The sequence below is a fragment of the Lithobates pipiens genome, unplaced genomic scaffold (genome assembly GCF_037356315.1).
Source record: "Lithobates pipiens isolate NorthernLeopardFrog02 unplaced genomic scaffold, aLitPip1_a1.2 Scaffold_28, whole genome shotgun sequence".
Classification (NCBI taxonomy): domain Eukaryota; kingdom Metazoa; phylum Chordata; class Amphibia; order Anura; family Ranidae; genus Lithobates; species Lithobates pipiens.
The window spans coordinates 118691461-118706789 of NW_027507789.1; positions in this window are offsets into that span (position 1 = coordinate 118691461).

The window sequence follows — 15329 nt, forward strand, 5'->3', positions numbered from 1 at the left end:
GTTCCAGGAGAGGTGGATCAAAGGAGCAGAAATATTAAAATATGGAGTACTGGGCAAATATACGATATCAAAAATGTAATATTACCAAGAGCAAAATTATGCACATAGGATTCAAAAACCAAAAGGCAAGTTATAGCCTTGATGGTACAGCAATAAATGCAACTAAAGAGAAGAGAGACCTTAGAATTATTATTTCAGATAATTTAAAATGTGTCAGACAATGCAGCAGTGCAGCCAGTAAGGCTAGTCAAATACTTGGTTGCATTGGGACAGGCATTAATAGCAGAGATAGAAAGGTTTTGTTTGTTGGAGAGACCATATCTCCAGAAGGATATACATAAACTAGAAACTATACATATTTAGGTCAGAGAGTCTCTTTGTATGTTTTTTATTTTACTTTAGAGGAGAGAAGGAATGGAGGTAACATGATAGAAATCTTCAAATATATGAAGGGACTCAAAGGTTGGAGCTGAAAGCATTTACTACAAGAAAGGAAAAGGGGTCAATCTTAGGTTAGAGGGTAGTAGATTCAGGAGTAGGGATGAGCTTTATGTTTAGGTCGAACATGAGGTTGGAACAAACGTTGGCCATTTGCACGTTTGTCGAAATACGAACATTATGAGGTGTTCGAGCGGCTTGTTGTGCTCCATAATGCACTGTAACATCACAGTGCATTGCTGTCTGATAATGGCCGAACATGCACTATGGCCCGTATGCTTTGGCCAATCACAGCACCATCAGCAAAGAGCCATAATTGACCAAAGGCAGGGTGCCTTTGGCCAATTATGGCTCAAGGGGTTAAGCCCACGCCCAAACACTATATAAGGCCGCCTGCCTGTCGGCCCTGTGTAGTGTGTCGTTGTAATTGACCGAGAGCGTCATTTAATTTAAACTGAGCAGGCAGGTGATTCAGTTAGCTGCAGTGTATTTAATCGGTACAATCTAATTTATTCCTTCCCACCATTTCCGCTTCTGTCACGGTTCCTTGGAAGAGTGAAGAGGGAAACAAAGTTGGTTCTATTGGTAGCCCCGGCTTGGCCCAGGCGACCTTGGTACGCAGAGTTCATGAAGTTGGCAGTAGGCAGGCCTTGGATCCTTCCTCTCCAGTCGGCTCTGCTCTCGCAGGGTCCAATTTACCATCCTGTTTTACACAGTCTGAATTTAACGGTTTGGCTGCTGAGACCCACATTCTGAGAGACCGTGGACTCTCAGAGCCAGTCCTTTTTACTCTGGTCAATGCCAGAAAGCTGGCCTCCAGGCTTATTTACTACAAAATTTGGAAGGCATAAGTTTCCTGGTGTGAACCCAGGGGATGGCATCCTAGAAAGTATGTCATTAGCAGGATCTTGGCTTTCCTCCAGTCAGGCCTAGAAATAAATTTGGCCATAAGCACTATCAAGGTGCAGATTTCAGCCTTGTCAGTGTTTTTCCAGAAGCCACTTGCATCTCATTCCCTTGTGCGGGCTTTCATTCAGGGGGCCATGCGGTAAGGCTGCCAGTCAAACCTCCGGTATACCCATGGGATCTGAATTTGGTTCTCTGGGCATTGCAGGGACAACCATTTGAACCATTGCATCAGGCTTCGTTATTTCTTTTGAAAAAAAATTTGTTTTTTTGATAGCCATATCCTCGGCTAGAAGAGTGTCAGAGCTGGCAGCTCTCTCGAGCAAGGAACCTCATCTAATTATCATAAGGACCGAGTAGTGATGCGTCCTAATAGGTCCTTTCTACCTAAGGTGGTTTCAGGATTCCATTTGAATCAAGATGTAATCCTACCATCCTTTTTTCCAGATCCACAGTCCGCAGAAGAGTCTTTGCACACTCTAGATGTGGTAAGGGCAATCAGTATCTATCTCCAGGCAACTGCTCAGATAAGAAAGACTATTTTGCCAGAAGGCCCTAAAAAGGGCCAAGCGGCATCAAAATCCACTCTCTCAAGATGGATTAGACAAGTTATTCTTCAAGCCTATAGTGTAAAGGGGAAGAGTCCTCCTTTTCAAGTGAAAGCGCACTCAACTAGGGCTGTAAGTGCTTCTTGGGCAGTGCATCACCAGGCCTCCCTGGCTCAGATCTGTAAGGCTGCAACTTGGTCATCAGTCCATACATTCACTAGATTTTATCAGGTGGATGTCAGAGGACAAGAGGATACCGCCTTTGGGCGCAGTGTACTGCAGGCTGCAGTTTAGATCCTCTGGTCCATGGCGGTCTATAATTCTGATCTGTGTCTCCCTCCCCTCAAACTGAGCATTGCTTTGGAACATCCCACTATGTAATGAAGCTCCTGTGTCCCGCGATGTATGATCAAGAAAATAGGATTTTTATATACAGCTTACCTGTAAAATCCTTTTCTTGAGAGTACATCATGGGACACGGCTCCCGCCCTTCTTGGGTTTTACGTGGTTTCTTATTGCTTTGCTACAAAACTGAGGTGCCTCCCATGTGGGAGGGGCTATATAGGGGAGGAATTCTCCTTAACTGGGGTTAGCCAGTGTTCAATCACCGAAGGTGCCTATATAACCCACTATGTAATGAAGTTCCTGTGCCCCGTGATGTACTCTCAAGAAAAGGATTTTACAGGTAAGGATGTATATAAAAATCCTATTTTTCTGATTATCATTATGTACATTACATTCCTTCACAATCGCCACTAAAATTGCTATTTTCTTCTGTCCCTCATCTAAAGGTCCTACTCACCTGGTCCATTCTCCTCAGCAACTCTTTTAAGCTGTATATAGAGTTAGGCAGCAACTAGTTCACTACCCCCCTCGATACAGCTGGAGAAGGGCAATCAGGTGCTATCTATCCCTATAACCCTATAGGATTGTGATATTTTGGAGAGGGAGTGACTGTAGAGGAGTGAAGGGTTTGTCATCCTCTATCATAAGAGGGTCCTCTTCTTCTTGGTGGAGAAATGTAGGTGTGCTGTTGTCTACAGCCTTGCTCATTAACTTCTTTAAGAATCCAGCATACAATCAGGGCTAAAAGAACCAGGATTATTAGTACCGTTACCACTATCTGGGTGAACACTTTTTGCCACCCACTCATCCAGCTAAAATATAGATCCCATGGGTCTGTAATACCCGAGTTCTTCTTCAACTCCAATCTACATTCTTGTTGACAGTTATTGGGATCAAAGATTCATAACCAGCTTTTACCTGATCCCTGGCTTTGAATTCATCAGGGACCCCCTTGGCCTATGACATGTACAAATGAGGGTCAAAGCTTCCGGAGAGAGCTGCTCGCTTCCTCCTCTGACTAGGTGCTGGGTCAGTGTATGTATCAGGAGTATCTTCTGCTAGGATATGGAGGGACATAATGACCTTTGCAAGAGCACATTCACCAGTCCAGATACCCTCTAATCTGGTCCTATGTTCCAACCCACTGTCCCTCCTAGGAACCACAATTCTGTCCCCAGTAACTGTCTGTAAAACACACACATATATATATCCTTACCATCAGGGATGTCACTGTACCAATGGCATTGCCATGAAGAGCCAAACAGACAAGGTACTATGTCACAGTAATCAAAGGTAAAGGTGGTCACATATGTACCTGAAGTTATACCAAAATGTAATTATGTTATTTTTTATGATGGCCACCTCCTGGGCCTCCCCCCTAGACCAAACAGAAAAAGGATATGCAGCATGGTCATCATGAAGTGGGCGGGGTCTTGTCCTCAGGGGTTGGAGCTTTCTTGCAGTGGAAAGCGTGTATTCAGGTGTTCTTCCTGGCCAATTCGACTGAGGTGGCTGTGGTCAGCAAAACTTGGAATGGACCATCATATCTGGGTTCAAGAGAATGTTTTCTCACAAATTTCATTACCAGCCCTCAATCTCCAGGCAGTAGTTGATGTGTTCCTGTATCTAATTCAGGATCTGGAATGGAAGTAAACACCTGGACATGCATTTTGGTTAATTCTCGTGATAATGCGGTTACATAATTAGTCAACACATCAGATTGCAACAGTAACTATTGTGGAAAGTAACAGCCAAGTCTGGGGGCTGAACCAAACAAAATTTTATAAGGGGATAGGGCACGTTTCCCTCGGGTAGTGTGTCTGACACTGAACAGGGCAATGGGCAAACTGACTGGCCGACTCATATTAGTCTTTTGGGCCATCTTTAACATCCTGTTTTTTAGTGTCCCATTCATCCTTTCTACCTTCCCACTACTTTGAGGGTGGTAAGGGGTGTGTAGAGCCAACTGAACCCCCAGTGCTGCCCAAATCTTCTGTAAGGGTTGCTGTGAAGGCTGGCCCTGATCGCTCTCTATCACCTCTGGAACCTCAAATCTACATACTATCTCACGCAGTAGTTTCATAGCTGTGGTCCTGGCAGTCATGTGCACCTCCACTAGGGTGTATTCGAATCTGCCACTCCTTGGCATTTGGGAGTGATCAATTTGTATCCTCTAGAAGGGGTATAGGGCTTTTGCCAAGTGCTTCTTCTGTGCCTTTTCTGTACGTTCTGGGTTACATTTGTCGCAGATAGTGCATGATCTGCAGAAGTTGTTGGTCAATGGAGTAACTCCTGGTGCTACATAGTACTTCATAAGTGTCTTTGTCAAGTGGGCAGCTCCATTTGCCCATTGCACCATGGCTGGGTACAGACTCCTGGGTAGACAATGCTTCTTGTTGCACTCGAATAGTCCATCTCTTAGAGTTGCTCCTCTCCATTTTCCAGCTTTCCTTCTCATCCGAACTTGCTACTTCCGGTAATTCTTTCAGATAAACTCTGTCCACTGGGAGAGCCTGTAGGATAAGCACAGGGTGGTCTTCTACCACCATGCTGTCCACTTCCCGTGGACCACTGGCTGTCTGGCAGCTGAATCGGCTAGATTGCCTCGAGTTTCCTTCGAGTTAAGTTTGTCGTGTGCTTGACTTTTAGAATAGTCACTTGGGTTGGGAGAAGTAGGGCGTCCATCAAGTCCTTGATGGCTGAGCTGTGTTTCACAGGTGTTCCTGCAGCCATCAGGAACCCTCTGTCCTTCCAGATAACACCAAAATCATGGGCAACGCTTAAAGCATATCTTTAGTCCGTATGAATGTTGGCTCTTTTTCCCTCTGCCAATTTACATACTGCAGTAAGTGCTTGCAGCTTTGCCACCTGTGCCGACATCACAAGTGGTAAGGTTTTAGTTTGGAGAACCGAGTTTTCAGTGGTGACCTGGATCCTGCAGGGGTAATTCACTCACGGAGAGATGTCATGGGGTGACAAGTCAAGACTCAACTCCTCCTCCTTTCCCCCCATCGAGAAGTGGAAGAAGGGTGGTAGGGTTCAGTGTGTGACAACGTAATAGAGTAATGCTGTCCAGTAGGAGGGAACACAGTAGTCTCAAGTATCTGGCAGTGGACAGATGTTTTGGCTGGATCTTGGTTGAGTATGGGAGCAATGTCATGGGGAGCAAGCAGAATGAGGCAGTGTCCGAGGACCAAGTCCGAAGTTTTGTCAAACAAGGCTTGTGCAGCAAAGACAGCTCGCAGACACGATGGGCCTCCTCTTGCTATCGCATCCAGCTGACAGGAATAATATCCTATGGGGCGTAGGCAGATACCGTGTAATTGGGCGAGTACACCTGCAGCATGTCCCAGACATTTGGATACAAAGGGCTTGAACGTTTTGTCGTAGTCTGGGAGCCCTAGCGACAGAGATGGCCTGCTTGAAGGCCTCAAAGTTGGATATTGCTTCAGGAGACATCTGGAAGGGGTCTGAATTAAGAGCATCATACAAAGGTTAGACCAGTAGGGAGGCTTCTGGAATCCATGCTCTGCAAGAGGAAATTAGTCCAAGGAAGGCTTCAGGCCTTGTGGCAGTGGGATGTCAGAGATTGCTTTTACCCTGTCTTCAGGGAGGTGTCTTGTCCCATGGGACAAGACAGTGTCCAAGGAAAATGACAGGTATTGAGCACCACTGCAATTTGCGCTTTGAGGCTTTGTAACTATTTGGCAAGATAGCACAACAGGCTTTCTGAGGTAACTTCAACAGTGGTAAGTCAGCTGCACAGAGGAGAAGGTCATCAACATATTGGAGGAGAATCACTTCCGGGTGATCCTCTTATGGATGATAGCCATAGCTTTTGCAAACTAGTTTGTAGAGTTCTGTGCCCCTTGTGACATAACTGTCTAGGTATGTTGCTGTTTTTTTCATGGCTGAATGCAAAAGGTACCAGCAGGAGAGGTGAGGGTGGACACTGAAGAGAGCGTTTGCATGGTCCACCACTGTGAGGTACTTTGCAGTCAGGGACACCCCCGCAAGTAGCTGGTTCTCTTTTAGGGGTTCTCTTCTTCCTAGAGAACAGTGGTGTGTTGCATGGAGGGTATCAGGGCTTCATTTGACACGAGGGTCTTGACATGCTTCGAACTAGCTGCAGATTGGGCTAACTTTGGGGGGGGGGGGGGGTATTGTGGTTTCTGGGGCAATGATGCGCACTCTTTGAACTTGACTGAAACTGGTGACACCTTTAAGTGACAGTTGTCTTCCGGACTTGTGGATCATAGGCTTGAACTTGGAGTTATTGCTTCATGAAGTATCATCAGGAGAGGCAGACAATACAAAGCAGATGAGTCAAGGATAGGGGAGCAAGTTTTTTCTGATATCCTCTTTGAGCCCTGAGACGAAAGCAGTTGATAACGTGTGTGTGTGCCTTTTCATAGTGGGAGAAGCCCAGATCATCAAAGGCCTTTATGAGTCTGGTATGATACTTCTCCACAGACTCCTTTATCTTGGGTTGTGATAGTCTGATCTGCCAATTTCTCCTTTGCCCAGTCACGGAGATGTGCACAGAACTCCATGCCTGAGGTGTAGGAAGTGGTACTTGTCGGGCAGACATCATAGAAGACCGCCTGCATGACATGTCCTACTTTGATTAGGCATAGGCTGATCAAGTCTCTTGTATCCACACTATCCTGTGGTAGAAGGGCATTGGCTGTTTTTCTGGGCCAGACTTGTCACTAAGGCCGTTGCTTGTGATGGGGTAAAAGCGACATACATCACCAGTGCCCCTTCTGGTAACCGAGACTGATGTTGGGGCGGGGGCTGGGAAGGGGCAATGTTCCTTATGGTTGCCAGCATATGTTTGAGATCCTCTCGGGAACTGTGAGTCCGGAGTCTGATTGAGGGTTAAATCAGCGGATCGCCTTGCTGTCTGTTGGTCTTCCCACTTGGATGCTTCTTCATCATCAACATAGCCGGCCTGTGAAGGTAATGCTTATGTATTGGGGAAGATGGGTGTGTGGTAGAAACCATCCTGGTTTTAAACCAGAAGAACTGGGTATATGCTGTGGTTGGGCCTACCGGGTGTACCAAGATGGCCCCCCGGCAGGAAGTGCATTGGGCTGGGCAGAAAGTGAAGGCCTGGGTGCACTAAGATGGCTGCCGGGTGGAGTTGTCACAGTGGGTTGTGCTTGGGCTGGAGTGGTGAGAAGGGAGTGGGCGTTAGGGTTGCCCCTCCCGTTTCAGGTTTTTGCATAGCGAGGTGGTTCCAACATATCAACTCTGCGATACAATTGTGAGCTTGCTTAACTTCCTTTATCCAATTCTCTTTATCACACAGGATTCCTCTCTGTTTCTTTAGCAACGCAACTTTGTTAACTATTTCAACATCTTGTCTCCTCTTCACAATATCACATGCTAGCATTCCCTCGCTCTCTCTTTCAGTGGATGGCTTCAGAGGAGAATACAGGCAACTAATGGGTTAATACTCCTCTCCCACTGCTGTCTTATCAAAGAATTCCTAGGGTGGGGGCTCGCAACTCTGCGAGCTATCCCCATCTCCTCGCAGGCTCCTAGCTGTTTGATGTCAAACATTAATTCACATACGTATTTAGGACAAGACATTACACCTGCCACTCTTTGAACTGCAAAGCTCCAGCAGCTGAGATAACCCTCAGGAGCAGCTCACCTGAGAAAACCGTTTATAGATGTTTGCAAGACTGCCAAATTCCAGTAAGGCTTCATTCAGACTGCCAAATTCCAGCAGCTGAGATTTTCATCAGAGGTCCTACACTATCCACCTCGAGTAACCCATCTGTAAACGGCTGCAGAATTCCATCCCACTGCTAGAGGCAGACAACTAATCTAGGGGTGAGGATGGACACCTGCAGCTGCATTTTGTCTGCCGATTTGCAGTCCTTCAGAATGACAGACACTGAACAGATAACCATTGGCAAGTTCGTTAAAACAGCCCCAGGCGAGAAATAAGTTACCTGCCTCTTTGAACAATCTAAAGGAGCCAACGAGTCAGTCAATCAACCGGCCCAATCAGAGATGCATATTACTGCTGACTCATAGTCCAGCAGGCATGGACAGGGACGTTTCCTTTCTTTCATGGCACACTGGGTAACTCTGCTGGCAGCTGGGAAGGACAGGGTGCAGTATTGTTGGAGCTTGTTCACGCCTCCAAAATGCTAGTAGTGGTGATTCTGTCACACCTCTCTACTCCACCCCCTCCTCTTTTTCCTCTATGGCCTCTTCCTCTGCAGATTTGTCCTCGGAACCAGCGGTGCTCCGTAGGCATTCAAGGGGCTACGCAAGCACTCAGGCAAAAAGATGCCATGCAGTGCTTGAGTTGGTCTGCTTAGGGGACAGGAGCAACACTGAGGCAGAGATTGTCAACTCTGCAGGGGCAGACTCAGGTGGTAGACACCACGCCAGCTTCAGCCAGGAATGGTGGTTCACAACAATGGCACTAACCTCCTCTCTGCCCTCCGACAGGGACACTTGACCCATGTTCCCCGTTTGGCTCCCGTCCTTGATGGTCCAGGTTCTTGTGCAGGTACCCGGGCTTACAAGATCTCCTGAGGCAGGCCAGGAAAGTCTGTGGGCATTTCCGTCAGTCATATAATGCCATTGTTCGGCTGACTGACCTTCAAAAGGAATGCAACCTGGCCAGGAACCACCTCATTTGTGACATGCCCGCCAGGTGGAACTCAACTTTGGCAATGCTGCAGCGGCTGCACATGCAGCAGAGGGCCATCAATAAGTACCTGTGGGAGTATGGCACCAGGACAGGGTCAGGGGAGCTTGGCTTTTTTTCACCACGCCAATGGCTACTGATCAAGGATGCATGCACTGTCTTGTTACCGTTTGAGGAGGGCACGAGGATGGTGAGCAGTGAGAGTGCATTCATCAGTGATACTGTCCCCATAAAATTCAATGTTTCTATCAGGGATGAGCCGAACACCCACCCGGCTCGGTTCGAGAACATGCGAACAGGCAAAAAATTTTGAACACCGTTAAAGTCTATGGGACACAAACATGAATAATCAAAAGTGCTCATTTTAAAGGCTTATATTCAAGTTATTGTCATAAAAAGTGTTTGGGGACCCGGGTCCTGCCCCAGGGGACATGTATCAATGCAAACAAAATGTTTTAGTGTTAAAAATTAATCACTTCAAGCCTACAGATCGCATTTGCATTTATTCCCCTTGGAAGTTGTCACCACACTAGGTGGTTGTGCAACATCCCCAGGGGACAATTTGTACACATTAGACAAAATTGTACACACAAAAGCAATTAACTCTCACAATCTCAGGTTCTGTCTGCCTGCTTTTTGGAAAAGGGGTATGACAAGTCCATTAAGAGAGAAAGAGACTGTTCGGAAATTTGACAGAACACTGGTGTGCAATTGTCCTAAGGAGAAACAGAATACATCCATGCATACGAGAATGATCTTGGACTTTGATTTACAACATAAAAAAATTGAAAAGATCGTCCATAGGCATTGGCCCATCCTTAAACAGGATAGAGTACTGGGTTCATCTCTTCCAGATTATCCCAAGTTTTTAAACAGGAAGGCCCCTTCCCTGAGAGATAAACTGGTCCCAGGGAGCATTGATCCTCCTGTTCTTTTTGAAAATAGGATCTTACATTTTCTGACAGGGTTTTATGCTTGTGACCACTGCCCCCCATGTAAACAGGCTAGGGGTAATGTAAAGAAAGGAAGGAATTTGTTGCCACTGCCACTAACAAGGTGTACCAAATCAAGGAATTGATAACATGCTCAACATCTGGAGTAGTATACATCTTGGAACGTGAATGTGGGCTCCAATACGTAGGGAGAACATCTAGACCACTACGTGTAAGAATTGGAGAGCATGTGATTAATATTAAAAAAGGGCCTGGTTACGCACAATGTCTCCAAACATTTTAGAATGTTTCACGGTCGCAGCCTCGTCAAATTGAAATTTTGGGGGGTTGAGAAGGTGACTCAACATTGGAGGGGGGGGGGGGGCAATTTCATTTGACAATTGAGCCGCCGTCAGTCCTGGGTTTATGAGACCAAAGTGGGGGTACCCACGGTGCTCAATGTCAAATTTGATTTAAATTGTTTACTTTTGGATCGTTGAATGTATTCTCCCCTTCATGAGATTTTATAATTTTTTTTGGTGCATATCTGATTTTATCAATTGATGTAATTGAGTGATGATATGAGGATGTATGTTGAGCATTTCTAAGTGGTAATGTTATTGGTAAAGGCTGCTGCAATGATGTCATTGATACATTTTATTTGCTGATCACATATTTTGGTAAAAAAATGCTGGCTCTTGTCTGTTTTTTTGCTGGAATCCCTAGTTCAGATTGCACATGACTATGTTCACTGTCTGACTTTGGTGTTCCCTATTGTAAAGAAGGATGTGCGCTGGTGGAGTGCAAAGTCACACAGGAGTTGTATCCAGGCAATCTTTTTCACGGGCGGCACAGTGGTGTAGTGGTTAGCACTCTCACCTAGCAGTAAGAAGGGTCGCTGGTTCAAATCCCAACTACGACACTACCTGCCTGGAGTTTGCATGTTCTCCCTGTGCCTGCGTGGGTTTCCTCCGGGTACTCCGGTTTCTTCCCACAATCCAAAGACATGCAGGTAGGTTAATTGGCTTTTGTCCAAAATTGGCCCTAGTATATGATTGTGGGCTCTTTGAGGGTAGGGACCGATGTGAGTGTGCAATGTACAGGGGCAATTGTAGACACTCACTCAGGTTGAACTGGATGGACTGGTGTCTTTATTCAACCTTACTAACTATGAAACTATGAAACATGGAGGGCTGGCCTTAATTAGTGTAGTTTGCTTCCCGATTGTCCTAGTGTGAGGTCTGAGTCATGTGTTAGTTGTCACGACCCAGCGTCGTGCCGATGCTACAATGCCGATGGATTGAGCTAACAGGAAGTTCGGGTGTCTTGAAGCTGATTGGTCTGAGTCACATGTCAGCTGACTGGAGACCCAGTGTTGTTGATGCCGAGGTTGCTATACCAACGGATGGAATGAATAGGAAGTGAACACTTAACCTCTGGACGTTTGAAGCTGACTGGACGGCGAACACCTTAGGAGGTGGCATGTATAGGTGCAATTACATAGGTAGCGTACTATATAAAGGATAGACATACGGGCCTCCATTATCGCCGAGGAAGTCCAGCTTAGGGACGATACGCGTGCGAGAGGACTTTGTGACGTCACTGCAGCCACCTTATCCACCAATGTATACCGACAATACTACATGCCATTCATCCTAGCACTGGTGTTACAATGCTTTTTTATATGAGTACCCGGTTTTTATAAATAAAAAGAATGTATTTTAGCCACACAGTGTGCATTATATTTTTCTTTCATAATTATTTTTTTCATGGTACTACGGTTGGAATTTAAGAGTGACAATGTGCAGTTGTTAAAATTGGTTGGACATCGTATCTTATTCATCTGTACTAGGGATGAGCCGAACACCTCCCGGTTCGGTGCGAACCAGAACCTTTGAACGGAACGAAAATTCGTACGAACCCCATTGAAGTCTATGGGACTCGAATGTTCAAAATAAAAAGTGCTAATTTCAATGGCTAATATGCAAGATATTGTCCTAAAAAAGGTTTGGGGACCTGGCTCCTGCCCGAGGGGACATGGATCAATGCCAAATTTTTCTTTAAAAACTTCAGTTTTTTCGGGAGCACTGATTTTAATGACAATTAAAGTTGGAAAAATGTGAAATATAACTTTATATATCGTGCCTGGGGGTGTCTATAGTATGCCTGTGAAGTGGCTCGGGTTTCCAGCATTTATAACAGTCCCTGCACAAAATTACATTTAAACTGAAAAAATTTCATTTAAAACTGCTTGCGGTTTTAATGTAATGTCTGGTTCCGGCAATACAGATGAAAATCATTGAGAAAAAAATGGCATGGGTAGCCCCCCTTCCCATTACCAGCCCCTTTGGGTCTTGTATGGATATTAAGCGGAACCCCATACCCAAATTAAAAAAAGGAAAGGCGTGGGGCCCCCAGGCCCTATATACTCAGAACAGCAGTATACAGGCGGTGCAAACAAGACAGGGACTGTGTAGGTTTGTTGTTAAGTAGAATCTGTTTTTAATTTTGAACTGGTACATTTTTAAAGTGTAGCTCCAGTCAAAAAAATCTATTTTTAAGCTTTTTGGAAAACATAGGGAAGGGTCATCACCCCTGTATAATTTTGCGGACCGTCCGTCTTTTTACATCTCACTTCCTGTTGTCTCCTTCCGTTTGCAAGTAGGAGACGTTTGTAAGTTGGATGTTTGAAAGTAGGGGCCTGCCCTATATGCTCTGCAGAAACGTGGGCCTAAGGTGTTGGTGTTGCCACAACACTGTAAGCCCTCAAAGTGACTCTTGGTGGGCGCTGGAGCGCCCTGCTGTGAACGATTAGATCAAGAATTGTAATTACATGCCACTATTGAACAGTGATAGAAAAATTGGGCCTTTTGTGGTTGTGGTGCTGGTACCACAACACTAAGTCCTCACAGTTACTCTCGGTGGGTGCAGGAATGGGCCCTGCTGTGAAATATTATATCAAGAATTGTAATTACATGCCCCTGTTAAACAGGGGCTGAAAAATTGGGTCTTAGGCACTGGTGCCACGACACTGCAACCTCTCGGAGATACTTTAGAGTGCAGAAATGAGCCCTGCTGCAAAGCATTGCATCAAAAATTGTAATTGCACGCCCTTGTTAAACAGGGGCTGAAAAATTGTGCCTTAGCCACTGGTGGCGGCACCCGGAACCAAAAATGTTCTTCCAAGCTATCAGCAGGATCATTGAGGAAGAGGATAGTCAGTCAACATAACAGGACAGTCAATCAGCATTAGCATAGGCAATCTTGAAGGGATGTGACATTTCAAAAAAATATATATTCGGTAGCTTTAGGTGCTTGTTAGCTGGTGGTGACCCAAGACTGATTCATCTTTATGAAGGTTAGATGCACATTGCAAAAACTCATGGAAGGGGGCCGAGTCTACCAACTAAAAAGGCAGCAGTTGAAGTGCTACCAATTTAGCCAAGCTAGCATTCAACCGCTGGGCATATGGATGGCTGGGAGTGAATTTCTTTCGATGGTCCAGCAGCTGGGGCAGGGAAATTTGACTGGTACGATCGGACACCGGTGTACCACTAGCAGAGTGCCCGCAAGTACTTGCCTGTGACACCTAATTCTACACCTTCATTCCTCTCAGTGCAGGTTTCAGAAAGGACTGAAGGTCTAGAGGGGTTGGAGATCCCAGCTGGTGAACAAGGAGAGTTCCGCTTTGTTCTTGTACTACTACTGTTCTGGTGTGGGTCTTTAAGGTACGCTTGCCAACGAGCTGCATGGCTGGTCAACATATGTCTGGTCAAGCATGTGGTGTCCAAGCGGCTGATGTTTTGGCCACGCGAGATACGCTTGAGACATATGTTGCAAATAGCAGCGGTGCGATCTGATGCACTCGTAAAAAAAAACTAACTTTTGGAATAACGTGCAAAGGCAGCGCCCTGCACAGGCGGAGCTCTGCTGTGTGATTCAGTCAGTGTGCTGCCCTTAAGCTGGCCCCCGGAGGGCATCCTGCCTCATTGGAAGTGTGCCTCCTCCTCCTATCAGGCACCTACGTGGAGTCAGTGACCTCATCATCCCCTCCCTCTTCATCACTGGAGCAAACCTGGCAGTATGCTGCAGGTGGAACATGACTGCCAGATTTCTGTCTCTTTCTTGAGCATCCCCTAGCTGGGTATCATCAGAGCCTTAAAAAACGCTGGGCATCCTCCTGGAGCATGTGCCCAACACTGTGCTCAAACAGTTTGGGGGACTCCTCAGGAGGACATGGTGGGTCTAGGGAAGGAGTGACTGATGACATTGAGACAAGGGAAGAGGACGCGTTGGCAGCTGCTTTGCTATTACTTTGAGCCTGGGTGAGAGGATGAGGAGGATGAGGAGGGCTTGGTCATCCACTCTACCAAGTCTTTGGCATGATGCAGCTCAACACGTCCAGCTGCCGAACATAAGGACAAGCGTGTCCCATGGCCACGTGCTGATGACTATGCATCGTGTCCACGACCAGCACTGTTGTCTCTAGACAGAGCCTGCTTGCCCTCTTTTATTGGCTCATGACTGCCTCTCCTTGTTGGCCTTCCAGACATACTAATGGCTTGCAGGGAGATGGGAAAACCAGCAATTGGGGTAGCTTTAGGTGCACACTGAGCAGATGACAGTACACCGACTAATTACTGCAGCTGCCTGCCTGTGTATTAGATAGACTTTCAACTACTCACCAATAAATGTTATTGTATTAAAGCTTTCACTTATGGTCAAAGAACTCTTATTTAACCCAAGTTATAGCCGAGAGATATTAAATCTTAAATATAGTACACGGTTAACACTGGTTAGAAGATCTCTCTGGTGTAGGGCGTCTTGAGCAGGATCATTTTAAGAGACAAACGTTTATATAAAGTTAGAAAATTGTGTGAAAAAGCACAGTCTAGTAGTATCTGGGTTTATGTTGTACTTGAGGTGATTGTAGCCCGTATTAGTGCAATTGTGACAGAGAAAATTGAGTACTGTCCGTGATACTTTATTTGCACTAACATCTTTTTTTTTTTCATGGACAAGCTTTTGGGTTTCTCCTTCTTTAAGGTCCAAGCAGTACGGAGTCACAAAAGTTTTAGAAGGCAAAATGTTAAAAAAAAAAAAAAAAAAGAAGAAGGAAAGGAAAAAGAAAAACAAACACCTACAAATCAATGTTTATGGCAATGGTAATAAAGCTATCAGCAAGTGAGATAAGACAGAGGGAAAGCTATAAGCTGGTGGGAGGATGATAGTCACAGAGGGGGTCATAAAACTGTAGTATAATGGGTGAGGAAACCAATAACTAAATTTAGGCCATTGTTTATGTCAATAAGAACTATTCTTAGCAGCTAGCAAATACTAGATACAAAAAACTGGATTATGATCCGACCCAGGATTTTACTAAGAAAATAAAAGGTCTCATAACAACAATACCAAGCCACCTACATTCAGAACTTAACGCAATTCCAGATAATCCAGAAGTTGGAGACTTCTACATGCTGCTCA